At 47.9% G+C, this 16,107-nt stretch overlaps 1 protein-coding gene across 7 annotated transcripts in view; it reads left to right on the top strand.

Annotated features, from left to right (window-relative positions):
- The first annotated feature begins 847 nt into the window (after nucleotides 1-847).
- Nucleotides 848-16,107, top strand: part of ZNF217 (zinc finger protein 217) — a 36,206-nt gene continuing 20,946 nt past the window's right edge. Inside the window, exon 1 of one of the 7 annotated variants that reach the window (XM_064573374.1) lies at nucleotides 848-867. The gene's annotated coding sequence lies outside the window, so the exon portion shown is untranslated. Of the gene's footprint in view, nucleotides 868-9,315; nucleotides 9,394-12,723; nucleotides 12,867-12,922; nucleotides 13,217-13,277; nucleotides 13,449-13,723; nucleotides 13,974-16,107 lie in introns of those variants that run through there. The other 6 variants (XM_064573371.1, XM_064573369.1, XM_064573375.1 and 3 more) reach the window with 6 other exon arrangements.

Raw genomic sequence — 16,107 nt, 5'->3', positions numbered from 1 at the left:
AGTGAATGGGAACAAAATATGATCTCTTAAAATATTTTTAAGAGGACATGCAAGCTTGGTATTTGTAAAAATATGTCAACAAAATGTGCTAACCACTTTTTTTTTTTTTTTTAAGTTGTCAAAGAAGCCAAAGGGATTAGTTAAGCTGAAGGGCTGTTTTAGAACAAGGGGGCACTGGGGGAGAATAATGACTCAGGTCATTTTGGCTGGTGTTTACTGAGTGATCGCCGTGTGCCAGGCACCGATTTGAGGTTTGGTTGTGATTAGCTCATGTGACCCTCCAAAGTGCCCGATGCGGTGGGTGGCACTGTTATTCCCATTGTACAGGTGAGGCAGGCAGCTCAAGTCAGGAGGCTGAGGGTTCCCAGCAGCTGAGCCATGGAGCTGGGGTTTGGGTCCACGCAGGCTCTAAAGACCGTGTTCGATTCAGGTCCGGTTTCTGAGAAAACGTGCGCGTTCTTTTTGGGAGCTGCTGAGTGGCAGCCCATCAGCTGAAAGTAACGTGGTGAGGTAGCTGGTTTTGGATCCACTGTACCACTGAGCACCAGAGCAGCGTCTGATCTTCAGTATAGACTCAGGATTTCTTGGTCACTCTACACCTCTCAGGAGTGTGACCTTAAATCTCCTCTCCAGCATTTTCCCCAAATCCCAGCATCTTGTGGGAGGGTGTGGCTGGAGAGGGTACACCTAGAGTCAGGAAGACAGGAGCTCACCCCCCCCCCAACATCCTTCCCTGTAGCCACTCACCTCTGACTCTCTCCTTCAGGCGCCTCTCTGGGCTTGCTTGACCTCCAGTTTGGAGAAGATGCTCAAGGAACCCCGAAAGGCAGGTATCTCCCAGCTTCCGTGAGGATCGCTCCGATCGAGGTATCTTTCTTCAAAGAGTTCCTCTTGCTTTGTCCACATTGGGTGCTCTTGCTGATGATCGAGAGCTGCTCGGGTTCTGGAGTGGACAGACCCGGGTCCAGCTCTAACGGGCTCTCTCACTTTATATAAACATTCTCGCTCTCTTCTCCAACCCAGAATACGTACCCTGGCAGGGCCCTGCAGTGGTTGAGAACAGACCTGATTCTGAGTGCTGGTGAGCTTCTGTGGCCGTGGGCAGTGGTCTTTATGAGACTAGCGTGTCCTGATTGAATGCTTACTATGTGCCAAATTCTCCCCAAAGCATTTTACTAGTGAGGACTGCTTTATTCCTCTAAATACACCTGTTCAGTGAGTATACTTACCTCCCTCTGTACAAGGGGTGTGGGGGCAAGAGAGCTCCAGTAGGTGGCAAAGGCAATAGCTGGATAGCCCAGGGTCTTGGTTTGAACCTGGAAACCAGTCTCAAGAGCTTAGCCCTTTACTCACGACTCTTGTTAACCACTGGGAGATGCAGCTTTTAATCTGGGCGACAGGGGTGGGGGGTGGGGTACCGACTCTGCCTGGTATCCAGAAAGAGTGCAAACAATGTACTCGGCCCGTCATAAGTACTTAATCGATGATCACTATTATTATTTTCTGTTCTCCTGAGGCCAGAGTCAACCACTTAGTACAAAAAAAGAATGGCATGAGTCAGCATGGGCTTTGGAATTCGTTCCGGCTAGAATTCCACTTCGTTCTTGTTGTAGAATCTCAAGTAAGTTAAAGAAGTTAGTAAGTCAGAAAGTGAGTTAACCTCTGACGGCTATGGTGTGTCCTCGTCTGCCGGATGAATTTAAATGTACAGGTTATCAGGACAACGAGATAACACCATGATTCGATAAGTCAGGTGTGGAGTTAAGACTCTGGCACGTAACGGGCTCAATAAATTGTTTTCTTTTCCCCTTTTTGTTACTCTTTTTCCTACCTTCTTACTGGTACTAGTCTCATTGTGGTTGTCATGTTGTTGTGCTGAAAATATGGACACAAATATCTGAGTGATTTCAGCAAGGGAGACTATCTGGGTTATTATTTTAGGCGGACTCTTGGTTTTATCAATTTATCAGTTTGTTATCAAGACTCTTAATACCTCGGTCAGGTCATTATTCCTCTGCTCATACTATTCACCAGCTCTCAGGTTCATTCAGAGTAATATCCAGTCTTTACAATGCCCGAAATGGTGTGTACCTCCTCCATCCTAATTTTCTGACTTGTGTCCTCTTATTACTCCATGCCAGCCACAGCATTGCGCTGGCTTCCTTGCTGTTCCTTGAACCACGGGGCACATGGCTTCAGGTCTTTATGTGCCAGTCCCTCAGCCGGGAATGCTCTCTCCCTAGAACTCCACATGGCTCTCACTGTCACCCCTTCAGATCTTTACCTGGATGTCTCCACCTGGGATTCTCCCGGCCTAGCCTGTTGAACATCACCCCCGGCGACTCCCTCTAATCCCTGGCCCCTTTGCCCCACCCCCCATTTTTTCTCCATAGCACTTAACGTTTAATTTTGTTTTTAAAGATTTTATTTATTCATTTGAGAGAGAGAGACAGAGACAGAAAGAGCACAAGCAGGGGGAGAGGCAGAGGGAGAGAGAGAAGCAGACTCCCTGCTGAGTAGGGATCCCAAAGCGGGGCTCGATCTCAGGACCCTGAGATCATGACCCGAGCTGAAGGTAGATGCTTAACCATCTGAGCCACCCAGGTGCCCCAACGTTTAATTAAAAAAATATATATATATTTTATTTTTTTATTTTTAAGTAATCTCTACACCCAATGTGGGGCTCGAACCTTCAACCCTGAGATCAAGAGTCACATGCTCCACCTACGGAGCCAGCCAGCCAGGCGCCCCATAGCACTTATCATTTAAAACACTACAATATTAAGGGTTAACTCCACAAGGATAGGCATTTTGATGGTTTGCTTTCCTGTGGTATTCCGGAGCACCTAGAACAGTGCCTGGTATACAGTAGGTGCTTAATAAATATTTGTTGAGTGAGAGAGTAAATGAATGATTGAATGGAGGAACGCAGGGAGCATATTTACTCAATTCAATAGAACAGCTAAATATTGGGATACTTTCTTGGGTGCGAGCCACTGTGCCCTGACATGGAGGAACCTGGCCTTACCTTTCTTTGAGGAGCCTGCTGGCCATTCAGACAAGCACACACAGCCAAGGCTAGGCATAAGCCAGTAAATGTCACAAAGGAGGCGCTGAACAAAGAGAGTGACTGAACAAAGAGCATGGTGGGCATTTGGGTGGACCATGGGGGATGGGTAGGATGGCTATGGATTGATTTTTGGACATATGTGGCATGTGGGTTTGGAGAGGTTCAAAATGAAGGTGAGACAGGCATTGGGCACAGAGCAAGGAGATGGGTAAATAGAGAATAGTTCATTAAAAAGCAGTATATGAAAATACTAAGTATTTTATTCCCCATTTTAAAAAAAAAATTTCTCAGGGTTTTTAATATAGTTTGGAATTCTATGTTAATAGGCAGCCTATTTTTAGTTATACAGGTCAAATATGCTTATGTTTTACAGGTTAAAAGATTAAAATATTTAGCTACCAATAAAGGGTCCTGGATCCTTGCCCACATTTGAGAATTAACCAGCTTTTATTCATGTATTTGCATACATATTTCTTATTTATTTATTGAGATACAATTGACCTATAACATTTTAGCTTCAGGTGTACAATATAATCATTCAATATTTATATATATTGTGGAATGAACAGCCTTATGGTCTGTGTGTAGTTTAAACATGTGTGTGTGTGTGTATTACATATACATATATACACATACATTTATATTATGTCCATGTACATATATTTCTTTTAGAAAGTGTATTATCGTGTATGTGTGTTTAAACAAGAATGGCACACCTTTTGTGGCTTTATTTATTTACTCCACAATGTCTTGGTGATCTGGCTATGTGAGCACATGATATTACTTCATTCTTTCCAACTGCTGTCTGCATTCTGACATTTCGATATCATAGTTTATGTGGCCATTTTCCTCTTGATGAACATGTAGGTTGTGGCTTATTTTTCACTCTTATAAACAATGCTACAATGAATATCCTTGTGTATGCTTCTTTGAGCCCCTGAGTGATTATTTCTTAAGGGTGGTTACTATAATTATATGCTTATCTATTTTTTCTTAGGTTTTAATTTGTTTAATGTCTGTTTCTCCTGTGAAAATGTAAACTCCACGAGGGCAGGAATCCAATGTGTTTTGTACCTCACTCTTTAATTACTACCTAGCCAGTGCCTGAGACAAAGGAGTGGTCAATAAATATTTATGGAATGAATCTGGCTGAAAGTTTGGCTGGGGCCAAGGGGGAGTTTTGCATCCCCAGAGAGGGAGCTATGATTTATTTTAGTCAATGGGAGATTTTTGTACAGGAAGTAGTATTAGGAGGATTATTTGTTGGGTTTAGGAAAAAGTCTTTTAGGCTAAGAAGAAGACAGGTACTGGGGCCCAGTTATGAGATCATTACACAGGTCAGAAGGAAACGAGAAACGGGATGGATGGTAGGAATCGAAAGGAGAGGGTGCTTTTGAGAGCTACTGGGTGATAGGATCTGTAAGATTGACTAGCTGATTAGCTCAGAGGGGCTGTGTAAAGAAAAGCATGGAAAGTGGAGACCCAGTCTAGGACATATTCATTTCACAAATGTTTATTACATCCCAGCTCTGGGCAAAAAAGCACTCTTTGCTAATTGCTGTTGGGACATAAATTTGCAGGACCTCTCTTCCCTACCTTCAAAGGAGATTTGGAGTCCACTGGGGACCATGGAGGACAAGCAAGCAGGTACACCAAGAATGCCAGGGAGTGACTGAGGTGGGAGGGACCTGCCCCAGGGCAACCAAGTGAAATATTGTTGTTCCAGACTGGGGGTGGGGGGGTGGGAGGAGGAGAATGCCGGGCGAGGATGTTTCAACCCTGCCCCAGAGACACACAGGGCTGACTGGTAGACATTCAGGAAATAGGATGTCGAGAAATGTGCATCAGTGTAGCTTTTTAGAAGTGAGGAAATTTAGATTGGTGACAGAGCTGGGCTTTGACATAGGCTTCAAATGGCCCACGGGCCTCAGTGTAGTCTGGAAGGTGGGGAAACAAGACTGTTAGCTGTGTGACCTCGGGCGGGCTACTTAACCATCCTGAGCCTCGGTTGCCTCTTTTTAAAGAAAAGGCAGTAATAAGGGGTGAAGACGGGTATGGTTACGGCTAATCCCGTGCCAGGCGGGCTTATCAGTGACAACTCTGACTCTCTGATCTTGCCCTCCACACGGGACAGGAAGTAGAGGACCGCAGTGGCCTCCCATTTGCCATGTCTCCTTTGTTTAACCAGGATGCGATCTTGCAGGAGATAATCCCTCGAGGAAGAAACACTTACTAGAAGCTCAGTGGGTCCATTTCACTTGCATTTCATTTCCATTCCAGTGGCATCCCAGTGTTCCGTGGGATAAAAAAATCCAAAGTCGTTGCACCGCCCCCCGCTCCCCCAAATCCTGCCTGCCACATTATCAGGGATTTTTGTTTTTATTCTAAGAGACATGGGGAGTTGTAGGCAGGATCCTGATGTAATCAGATTTGACTTTTGAAAAGATCAGTGTGAGTTTTGAGAAGATCGATGTGACAGAGATGGGATTGTCTGCATTTCTGCTGGAATGGTAGCTCTATAAACTTAAGAGTCCCCCTTTCCTTCCAGTTGGGTCCCAGGCCTGTGGCAAACAATGCGGGCACCTGCCATTGGTTGGATGCATAGCTGGCCTCTCTGCATTTAAAGCAAGACTAAAAATAGCCATTGTGTTACTAGGAGGCTATCATGAGATAATGGGTGTAAAGTCCCTGGCACACAGTCTCTATTTACTCATTTCTCATCCACTCTTTAATGAGCATCTACTATATGCCAGGCATGGCTCAAGGTCCTGGGGATGCACCGGTGAGGTGTGGGGGTGAGGCGGGCCAGGTCTGCGTGGTGAAGGAGGCTTTTGCCTGCTGCCTGCTGCCTGGGGGCCTTGGGAGAGCTACTTAATCCGTCCCTGCTCAGGTTCTTCCTCCAACAAATGGAAAGATATAAACCCTACCTCATGGGGTCATTAGGGGGATTAAGTGAGCTATAAAGTGAAAAGGCACACATTGAGAACTCAATAAATGTTAGCGCTTATCAGCTAGCCTCTCGGCATGCTGGTCCTGCGTTGGGCATGGGATCTTTCTGAACTATCTGGTCCACGTGACCCTTCCCCAGGCAGAGAAATGCGGGAGGCATTGCTGGGTGTGGGTTTGGACAAGTCCCTGCTCTTCATGGAATGAACAGTCTGATTCAGACCAAAAAAATAAAAGAAAATGACATTTTTAACCAGCTACACAGACAACTCACTGGACCATTTCTCTCATTCAGGAGGGAGACATGGAAGGAAAAGGAGGGAAGTGAGGACATAGACTCTGTGTGCTCTTCCCAGAGAGCCTGAACCTCGGGTTTCAGGACCCGTGTAAATGTTGTCGGGGGAGCTGAGGCTAAGTTACCAGGTAGATTCCAAGACAGTCCTACATAAAAGTAGAGCCCTTTGTGGAGTTGCTACTCCATATGCATGGGAAGGGTCATCATAAAAACCACCCTTTGCTGTTGAACAACACCGGGCTCGCCTGTGGTTTGACATGGGCAACCCGACCATCTAATGAGGCAGACCAAGCAGAGGTTATAATCCCTATTTTACAGATGAGGAAACTGAGTCAAGAGCCCAGTGACTGGCCTCAAAACCCAAATCTCAGTTCCCTTCCCGTCGGACCTCTCTGTGGCCGAGCTCAGTGTTTCACTGTTCACTTCTTTTTTTTTTTTTTTTTTTTTTAAAGATTTTTATTTATTTGACAGAGAGAGACACAGCGAGAGAGGGAACACAAGCAGGGGGAGTGCGAGAGGGAGAAGCAGGCTTCCCGTGGAGCAGGGAGCCCGATGCGGGGCTCGATCCCAGGACCCTGGGATCATGACCTGAGCCGAAGGCAGACGCTTAACGACTGAGCCACCCAGGCGCCCCTCACTGTTCACTTCTATATGCCTTTGTTGTGAGCACATCTTCTGATCACGGCCGTGGGCGGCCATCTAAGAGGAGATGGTGCAGGCAGTTGGAAATGCGTTTTAAGAGCTGAGGGGAGAGGTCTGGGTGGAAGATAGATGTTTAGGAGCCCTAAACATCTAGATGGCATTTTGAGCCGCTGGACTGGATGAACTCATCTAGGGAATGACCGGGAAAGAGAAGACAAGGTGTCATCACTGGGCCTTGGGTACTTCAAATTCTGGAGGTCAGGGAGAGGAGAAAGACCCACGGAGGGGACTGAGAAGGAGCGTCCAGTGAGGATGCGGGTGGGGAGGTGGAAATCAGTAGAACGCGGGGTCCAAAGCAAGGGAAACAGTGTCTCAAGAATGAGGAAGGGGTCAGCCCTGTGAAGCGCGGCAGATGCGGTGAATAACATGGGGACATGGAACGGGCCATTCGACATGTTGTCACAACCGGAGCCAACACCAGCCCTTGCCACTGTCTTTATGGGGCCCTGCCTTATTTCCTGACTCCCCTGTCTCCACTCGCTGGAGCCAAGGCACACTGGCCTCCTTATAGTTCTTTCCCCAAGCCAGCCTTTCTCCTGCTCTGAGCCTCTCCCCTTCTCCTGCACCCCCCCCCCCCCCCCGCGCCCTGCTGTGTTAGTATGCTTTGTCACCTAACATCGTGGGTGTCTCTGCTCCTCAGGGAGACCTGATCTACAACCGCATTCCTCTTCCCCTCTCCAGGGACCCTTATGTTGCAGATACACTATCTGTGTATTGTCTGTCTTCCCCTAACGGGGCAAAGACTTTGTTTGTTTTGCTTATGCAAGCTTGTCTCTTATGCTTCGGACAGTGCCAGGCCTCACCGCCGCCCCCCCCCCCCCACCGCCCCGCCTGCAAAACTCTGGGTTTACAGCTCTACAGTGTGTCTCATTGAATTCTCCAGAGTCTTACAGAAAAGATATTATTCCCGTAAATAATAATGATAGATACTCCTTTTTCCAGTTTTATTGAGATATAGTTGACATATGACACTAAGTGTTGAACATACAACATAATGATCTGATATATGTCTATATTGCAAAATGATTATGGGAAGTTTAGTTGACATCCATCACCCTGTATAGTTATAACTTTTTTTCCTTGTGATGAGAACTTTTGAGGTCTTCCTCCTCCTCCTCTTCATCATCATCACCCCATTTTGTGGATGAGAAAACTGAAACCCAGAGAGATTAAATAATATTCTGAGGCTGATGCAGCTTTCAGAACGTGGAACTATAGTCCTTGAGCCAGGACAATTGGAAAGAAGACATTACCACACATTTTCAGAGGGAATCCACCCTCTCTCCCCTCGGAGGCACAGAGTTTAAACCAATTTCAGGAGGAACAGAAGCTGACATTTGAAAGAATGGGAAGGGGGAGCCACAGGTCTGAAGGCTCGAGGTCAGAGGGAAGGCCTAATGGCTGAAGCTTAGAATCCCAGGGAAGGGCTTGCCAAAACTTGAGGCTGCAGAGTTAGGCAGGGGCCAGATCTACAAAACTGGGGAGGCAAGCTCTGGAGTTTCTTCTTTTTTTCCCCTGGGGCCATAGGAAGCCATTAAGCTGGGCGGTGACAGGATCTGATTTACTCTGTAAAAAGATCTCCTGGACTTTTGGGTGGAGCATGTGTTAAGGCAAACCTAGAAAGGAAGAAGCTGGAAGAAAGCTTACACACTCCATATATTTGGAGGAGAGAGTGAGAGGTCATGGTGCTGTGTTAGAGATAGAGGTAAGTGGACAAAGTTGAGATATATTAAGCTAGAAATTATAGGCCTTGGTGGATTAAAGGTGCAGGTGGGGGAGGTGAAGATGAAATATAGTTTGACTTCTGGGTTTTGGCTTGAGTAAGTGGGTGGATGGTAGATGGATCCATTTATTGAGATGAGAATGGGAGTCAGATTTCAATGAACGTTAGTTACCTTCTCCTTCCCCTACCTCCCTTCTCCCAAAGCTCCCCATCTGGAGTATCAGATGAGTGCAAAAAGCTTTCCAGAGGTGCTCTGAAAGTTATGTGACACATGTGGTTTTTAAAGAAAGTTTACATTTGCAACGTGAGTGAAGTCAACCTTGGAAAACCAGCCAGAATATTGGCGGAAGACAAAAGTTGTCCTCCAAGATGGTGGGGGGGGGGGGGGGGGGGGGAGGATGCCCGTCAAACTTGCCCATGGGACATAGACAGTTAAAAATAAACTACGCTCTTTGCACATTATCAGGGTTGATTAATCAAGTTGTGATTGTACCTACACCTCGATTTAAATTGAGCCTTATACTTGGCCCCTCCCTTTTCAGTTTGCTTGTAAAAACCAGCAATCTCATCTGTTTACAGTACTGTTCTGAGCCAGGTGGACTGGCAAACTCCAAGGGAGAGTCTCAAGGCTCCAGACCTGGCCTCCGCTTCGGAAAGGTGACTTCTGCAATTTATTTTTATCATATAGCATGATGATGTTTTACAGAGGGCTTAAAATTTCAAGATGACTCGAGTGGGATCAAGAAACTTAATAGAAAAGAGAGGAGTGTAGCGTTCCCTGGAGTTGTCGGTGATCCCTACTTAATTTAGTGCATTCAGTCGTGTTAAAAGGGCTGTCCCGGTTTCCTTCTCAAATGTCCTTCATAGTTTACAAGGGCTGGCAGGTTTGCCTAACTTTCTCATTTTCTTTTCCTGCTGACTCCTCACTGCAGTTTTTCGGGTTTTCCTGTTCTGAACACGGAATTCTTTTTGTTTTTTTTTAAATTTTATTTTATTATGTTACGGAACACTGAATTCTTTTAAGTCGAGTATCTATGTTGGCTCCATTTCAGCTCCAGGGATTAACGTGCAGTTTCCAAATTGTTTTTCTGTAATAGTTCCACAGTTAAATAAATACTTGTGAAATGGGAAGATCATATCGTATTGTTCTTCTAATTAAGGCTAAGTCTCCAAAGATGATGCCAATAAATGCTAAATGTAGCAAATTAGAAGGGTTTTTTGTTTTGTTATTAGATCGGAGAAGGCTGCGGCAGGCAGCATCTGGAGAGAAAACCAGAAGTTAGCGAACGAAGAGGTCTCATATCACGAGAATTAAATCAGAGATAATGGTGCGATTTTTCTAAGTGTACACTGGGAAATGTATCTTAAGGAGGGCCGATCTGTTTGGATAATTGTGAAAAACGAGGTGTAGCTGATGTGTTTGTCGCATTAAGGAGAGGTGAAGTGGGGCTTTTTCCGCCCTTTCTCCGAGTAACATGTGCACAGCATCAGCTTCCATTTGAAGGGACATTTCGGGTTCTCTTCTTTGTTTGTTGCCAGCGTCTCTGCAGCACCTGACTCCTTTAGAGATAGTCTAGCTGGTGATGGCAAAACAGGATTACTCGGGGGTGGAGCTAAGTATATGTGGACTATAATGCTTTGTTTTCAATTTTCATTTCATAGAATAATAAGGAGTTCTGAGCTTTTCCTACAGAACTACACGTTCCTAGTGTTCTCCTTTACTTTTGGAGTTTGCATTTTTAATTGTTTTAACTGTGCATGCTTCCCAGATCTTAAGTATGAGTCTTCACATTCTAAGGGGAGAGTGTGGGTCTCAGGGATGCCCTTAACAGCAAATTAAGATCACTGTATATCCATTTAAAAACACAGTATGTGTTTGCAACCCAGCACTCAGTCACTGGCAGAATTTTCTGCAACGATTTCCCAGTTTTATTGGCACGTCTCCAGGAATAAGGTTCTTTGTAATTCTTTGCTCAAACATAAGGATCACATATAAAACTCCAAGCAGATAGATCAGTTAATACAATTATCTTTCAATTTTAAAAGGTACAACATAATAAGGTTTTTCTTGGGAGGGGGGAGGAGAGAGAAACAGTAACTAACAAACCATAGGATGCTATTATGCTAACAAAGTGGTAGCTTTGTAAGAGCATAGAGAAAAGCACAACCGTTTTTGCTCAGAAAATAATTCAGTAGCAACAAGGTCTGAGAGCCAGAAGCCTCACTGTTCTTAGTGAAACGATTATTTGTCAAAACATTTGATTGTTTCCCTATCCCCACTGAAAAGTTTGGACTTTTCTTTTTGCCCAATTTTGACACTAGAATTTTTAACTATCAGTGCTATTGTGTTTACAGCATTCAAGGTTTCAGAGTTCAAAGGTTATCCATTAACATGTAGAGCGAGGCTACACTTAATGTTGCGACTCAGCCTGGTTCCACTGGCACATAGCTTGTTTTGTAGCAATGCTCCGAGTCATTTGTTTTGATAAGTTAAATCAAGTTTCTTGTTTATGAAGAGTGTCTTTGGATTGCGTTTTCGGATGTGACTATTTATAAGGGTTTAAAAAATATTTTAAAGAAAGATATTATCTTCCCTGAGAAAAGGAACCCTAATACTAGAAATAGAAATGATCAACATCAGTGTATTTGAGTAAAAAAAAAAAAAAAAAAAAAAGAGTTCTGGCCAAAGAATTTACTTCTGGCACTGCTAATTAATTGTAAGTAATTGGTTCACTTCCTTTTTAAAAAAGACTAACCAGACCATATGTGGGGTTAGTAGTTTTATATAAAATGACAGCAAAACATCACACTTGGCAAATTCTTCCCCTCTGCTAAGAAGCTCTCAAATTCCATTTTCTATTAACTGCACTGCTCACCAGCAGAGCATTTTTATATAGCCCCCACCCCTTTTATTAAACATATACTTTAAGCGCCTTTTTTGATAGGTTTTAAGTTTTTCCATTTTGGATACACCCATATTCCATAAAAAAACCCGCTTGGCTGTTTGGTTTGTGGTGAGTTGCGTAGCTCTGTTTACATTTGCATGCGTTTGCATTTTGGGGCAGAAAACTTAGTGGCTGTGATTGTTGCTACTATGGTTCCTCCTGGGGCGTACCTAAAATGAGGGAACACAGGCCTTCAGGATCAACCCCCTCCTTTCTTTTTGTGAACAAGCAAGAATAGGAAAGGCTCTAAATACGTTGGTTGTGGCAAGGGGAGCGGGGGCAAGGCTAGTTTGGTTCCCCCCTCCCCCCCAGTTTCAGCCTGGTTTTATCCACGTGGATTTCTATCAAAGCCAAGTGGATTCTTGGAACCTAGGCCAAGTTCAGAAATCTCAAGTTATAATAGCGGCGCAATCGGGCCCTTTTAGAAAAACAACAATTACAGGATAGCTTTATGAAGATGCTAATTAAGCCATTTTAATCATGTCATCTCCTCGACCTTGCTCACACTTGACGAAAATCTGAGAAAAACTGCACTGCCGCCTTCTAACCTACTCAAACGGGTGTAGCAGCTTTTTTGCGGGTCATTCGTGACGACCCGGGAGTTCGGCTACCGGCCCCTCCCTCGCCTGGGCACACCTTGCAAGGGAAGGGGAGGCGGCGAGGCCGAGGCGTGCATCTGCGCCTGCGCGCTGCCCCCGTGGCCCCCTCCTCGCGTACCTGTCACTGGAACCGCCGGAGCGCGCGCGGGCTACGTTTAGCCGGATGGCGGGAGGCGGGGGGGGGCGCGGTGAAAGGCGCGCGCGTGCGCGGGAATCGCAGGCGAGAACGGGAGGGCGCGCGCTCGTCCGCTCGCTCGCGTCCCGGAGGCGGAGTCCGCGGCGGTGGGCGGGGCAGGGGCGCGCCTGCGCGGACCACGTGGCCTGGGGGCGGGGCCTGGGGCGGGGCCGCGCGGCCGGTGAAGGCAGGAGGCGGGGCGTCTCAGAGCGGCGGGGCCGAGGGAGGGCGCAACAGCTGCTCCCTGAGCACTTTCTGACCCAACAGTCCCCCTGCGCCGGACGCGCCGCGCCCCGGCGGCTCTAGGGACCCCCCGCGCCTGCACTGTCCCCGCGCGGACGAGTAGGGGGCGCCCGCGCCTTTGCCCCCCGTGCGCACCCCCGCCCCGCTCACCTTAGCCCCGCGCCCGAGGTGAGCCCGGCCCCCAAATCCCCCGGGCGGGGGTGGGGTGGGGGCGGGGGGCGCTCCCTTTGGGGGAGGGTCTTCAAGGCGCGGGGTCCCGAGGCGCCCTGGGAGATGGCTTCGCCCCGCGCCCAGTGGCCCCCGTCTCTTTTGGGGGGCCGGTGCGGGCGCGGAAGCCGGGAGGTGTCCGCACAAAAGGCCGAGAGAAACTCCCCGTCGCCTCCCCTCCCTCCTGCCTTCCCCGCCCCCTCCCCTCCTCGCCTGCTCCCTCCTCATTCAAACCTCGGCTCGCTCGTGTGGTGTCAGTTCAGTCCCGGCCGCCGCCGAGCGAGGAAATGGCCGAGGAGCCGGAGCCGCAGGTAAAGGGGGCGCGCCCCCCCGCCCGCGCCGGGCCCAGGGGCGCCTCGCCTCGCCCTCTGGAGTCCCCCCGAGCCGCCCTCGAGTCTCCCGTGCTCGTTAGCTCGCCCCCCTCCCCGGACGACCCCCGCCCCGCCCGGCCCCCGCTCCTCCTGTTCCGCTCCTCTAGGGCGCCCCCTCCCCACCCGGCTTCGGAGCGATTCCAGCAGCGAGGAGGTGCCGGGCGAGCCCCCGGTGTGTACAGTGTTTTACCGTCACACGCACTCTTGGGGATGGTCAGGATGGCTTGCGGGCGGGGGAGTCCCCCTTCTCCGGCCGGGACCGAGGGGCCGGCCGGAGGGAGCCGGGGGCTGCGTGCGTGCGTGGGTGGGTGGGGGGCTGTTCCGGAAAAGTTGGGTGGCTCCGCCGGGCGGCTCTCCGGGTTTGCCGGCTGGGCCGTGGGGGGCGGGCGGGCGGAGGGGAGGGGGCCGGCGCGGGGTCCCCCGCGATGGCCCGGGAGGGGCCGGGGCAACTTGGGAACGGCCAAAACAATGCGTCCTAACAGGCGTCCCCCGCAAACAATGGCCGGGACCGTCCACACGGGCCGGGCGGAGGGCGCGTCTACAGGGGCCGAGGGAGGGGCTTGGCGTCGCCGCGGACCCCGACGCGCACCCCAGCAAGCTCCCCGGCGCCCCCAAATGCGTCCCCGGGAGTCCCGGTCTCCTGCCCATCCCTGAGCAGGCGGTGCACGGGCTGCGTTTCCTGGATGTGTGTGATAAGGTGGTTTTTTTTTCCCCTTTAATTTTAAAGATTTTTTGAAACTTTTTAAATAGCCCTTAAACGCTTAAAGAATATCTTCATAACTCTCACTTCTAGTTGGACTCCCAAAGCCAGCTGGAAGCAGAACTAGTAACTTAAAGGGCAGGAAGGATCGAAGTGTTCGCCTATAAGTGTTTCTTTCTTTCTTTCTTTCTTTTTTTTAAAAGGGAAGTTTCTGCCAGGAGGCGCTGAGTGGCGAAACCGCGCAGTTTCAGATGGAGAGCCCTCTTCTCTCTTGCTTTGGCCCCAAAATGCGAGCGGCACGGGATGGGGAGGGGAGAGGAGGGCGCTGCTGGGGGCCCCTGGGGGCCGGATTTGGGGCGGCCTGGGCGGTTCTGCCCCGGTGGGGGCAAGACCTGGCCTGTGGGGTGCGCAGGCCGGTACCTGCGCCCAGGATCGGGACAGACGTTCAGGTCCTGGATTGGAACCCACAGTTTTTGGGATTCAGGGAGGGGCCACCGAGGACGGGAAGCCGCATTCTTGGGCGGGTGGGATGGGGGTGGGGTGGGGTGGGGTGGGGTGGGCAGGCGGGGACTTTTCCTAAAGGTTTAGTTACAGGAACAGGAAAGAGCCACCAGTGGCCACTTCTGGGACCCCGGTAGCCTGCTTACACTTGGAGGAGTAGAAACTTTTTTTTCTCTCTCTTTTTTTTCCCCCAAGAAAAGAATAGTCACTTTAGAGTTTAAGGCTCTGGTGTATTCCTCTTTGAAATTCCTTGAGCCTCAGTTTATCTTTCTGAATCAGCCTATAGGGCTTGAAGCATTGGCATGAACATTCCTAAACGTGTATTAAACGCAGGGCTGTTGCAGTGGTCCTTTGGCCAGTTTGGGGTCGTGTAGTATTGACCACTACATGCTACATACTGGCTGGTTTCCTAGCTTTCTAGATCGTTTGGAACCATTAAGCTGTATGTTTTAAGAAGCCTAGGCCTGATTTAGTTCAGGTTGATTCAATTATGTCTTCATCGCTTTTGAGTTGGTTGAATGAGTTGACATGAGATTAAGCTCAACAAAAGAAAAGGCAGGGTAACGACAGCTGCCGGCCAGGCCTGGCGACTAGGTAGGGGTCTTGGGAGGCCTTGCACCTTCTCTTTTGTATGTGTTAAAGAAGTACATTTAAAAAATGTTCTTTTACTGTACTCTCCCCTCCCCCACGGATGGATGCCTTTATAGATATCAAATAAGACTTAAAATGCTAAATTCTATAATACTTTGAGAATGAATGATCTAGAGTTTCTAAAAAGCCTTCAGTGTCTCCAGTGACAAGTGCACAGTAATAATCTAATTGCTTTTTGTCTGAAAAATACAGCAGTCAAACCACTAGTTTGTGCTTGCTTAGTTAATGTGTGCTAAGAACTTTTAAGGTGTGTCCTTAATGGTGGATGACTTTTTCTGAGAAGTCATGTTTATTTTAGATACTGTTTTTGTTCAGTATCCCAAAGACTCTAGTAGTATGTGTGTTTTTAATCCTGGTGTTTTAGTGAAGTCAAACCCCTCCCACCCCAAATTGCTGCCATTTTTTTTTTCATCAGTTATATAAGTATTAAATTCAAAGAGGCAGAGTGACTTATTTAAAAATCCTGTTGTCAGTAGCTACAACACAAATTTACAATTTATTTGGCTTATTGGAATAGGGTTAATAATCTGATTGTTTGGAATTTTAATTATTTGGTGTGAAGAGGAAGGCTGCTGCTTTAGACTCCACCTTGGTTTACATGCTGGAGGAGGAAGTGGGGGAGGATTGTGACTTTTCCAGGTGAAGGACACAGACTTTTCTTCAGTGTCCACCTTCATTCAGTCCTTTTATCTTCACAGCACCTTCTAACACTTTGCAGTTTGACCTTTGCTGTTTTTAATAACTTGTAAGATCGAAGTTTAGCAGTTGTCTTGGGTTCATATTATTCCCTTTCACTTCTAATGAAAAAAAGGAACTAATAACACCACTTCGATAAAATTTGTAGAAAATATTTCCCCTTCACCCTGAAGAATCCATTTAGATAACAGCTTGATTCCTCCCCCCCCCCCCCCCCCACCAGGTAGTACAGGGGAAGAGGAGGGAGGAGAGTAGGGTTTGACTTTGCCTTTACTTTTAAGGT

This window comes from Mirounga angustirostris, unplaced genomic scaffold (assembly GCF_029215605.1).
Source record: "Mirounga angustirostris isolate CCGP_5_RB_7025 unplaced genomic scaffold, mMirAng1.0.hap1 SCAF_10, whole genome shotgun sequence".
Taxonomy (NCBI): Eukaryota; Metazoa; Chordata; class Mammalia; order Carnivora; family Phocidae; genus Mirounga; species Mirounga angustirostris.
Note: the sequence above shows the minus strand (reverse complement) of the source record. Positions and strands in the feature narration are given on the sequence as shown.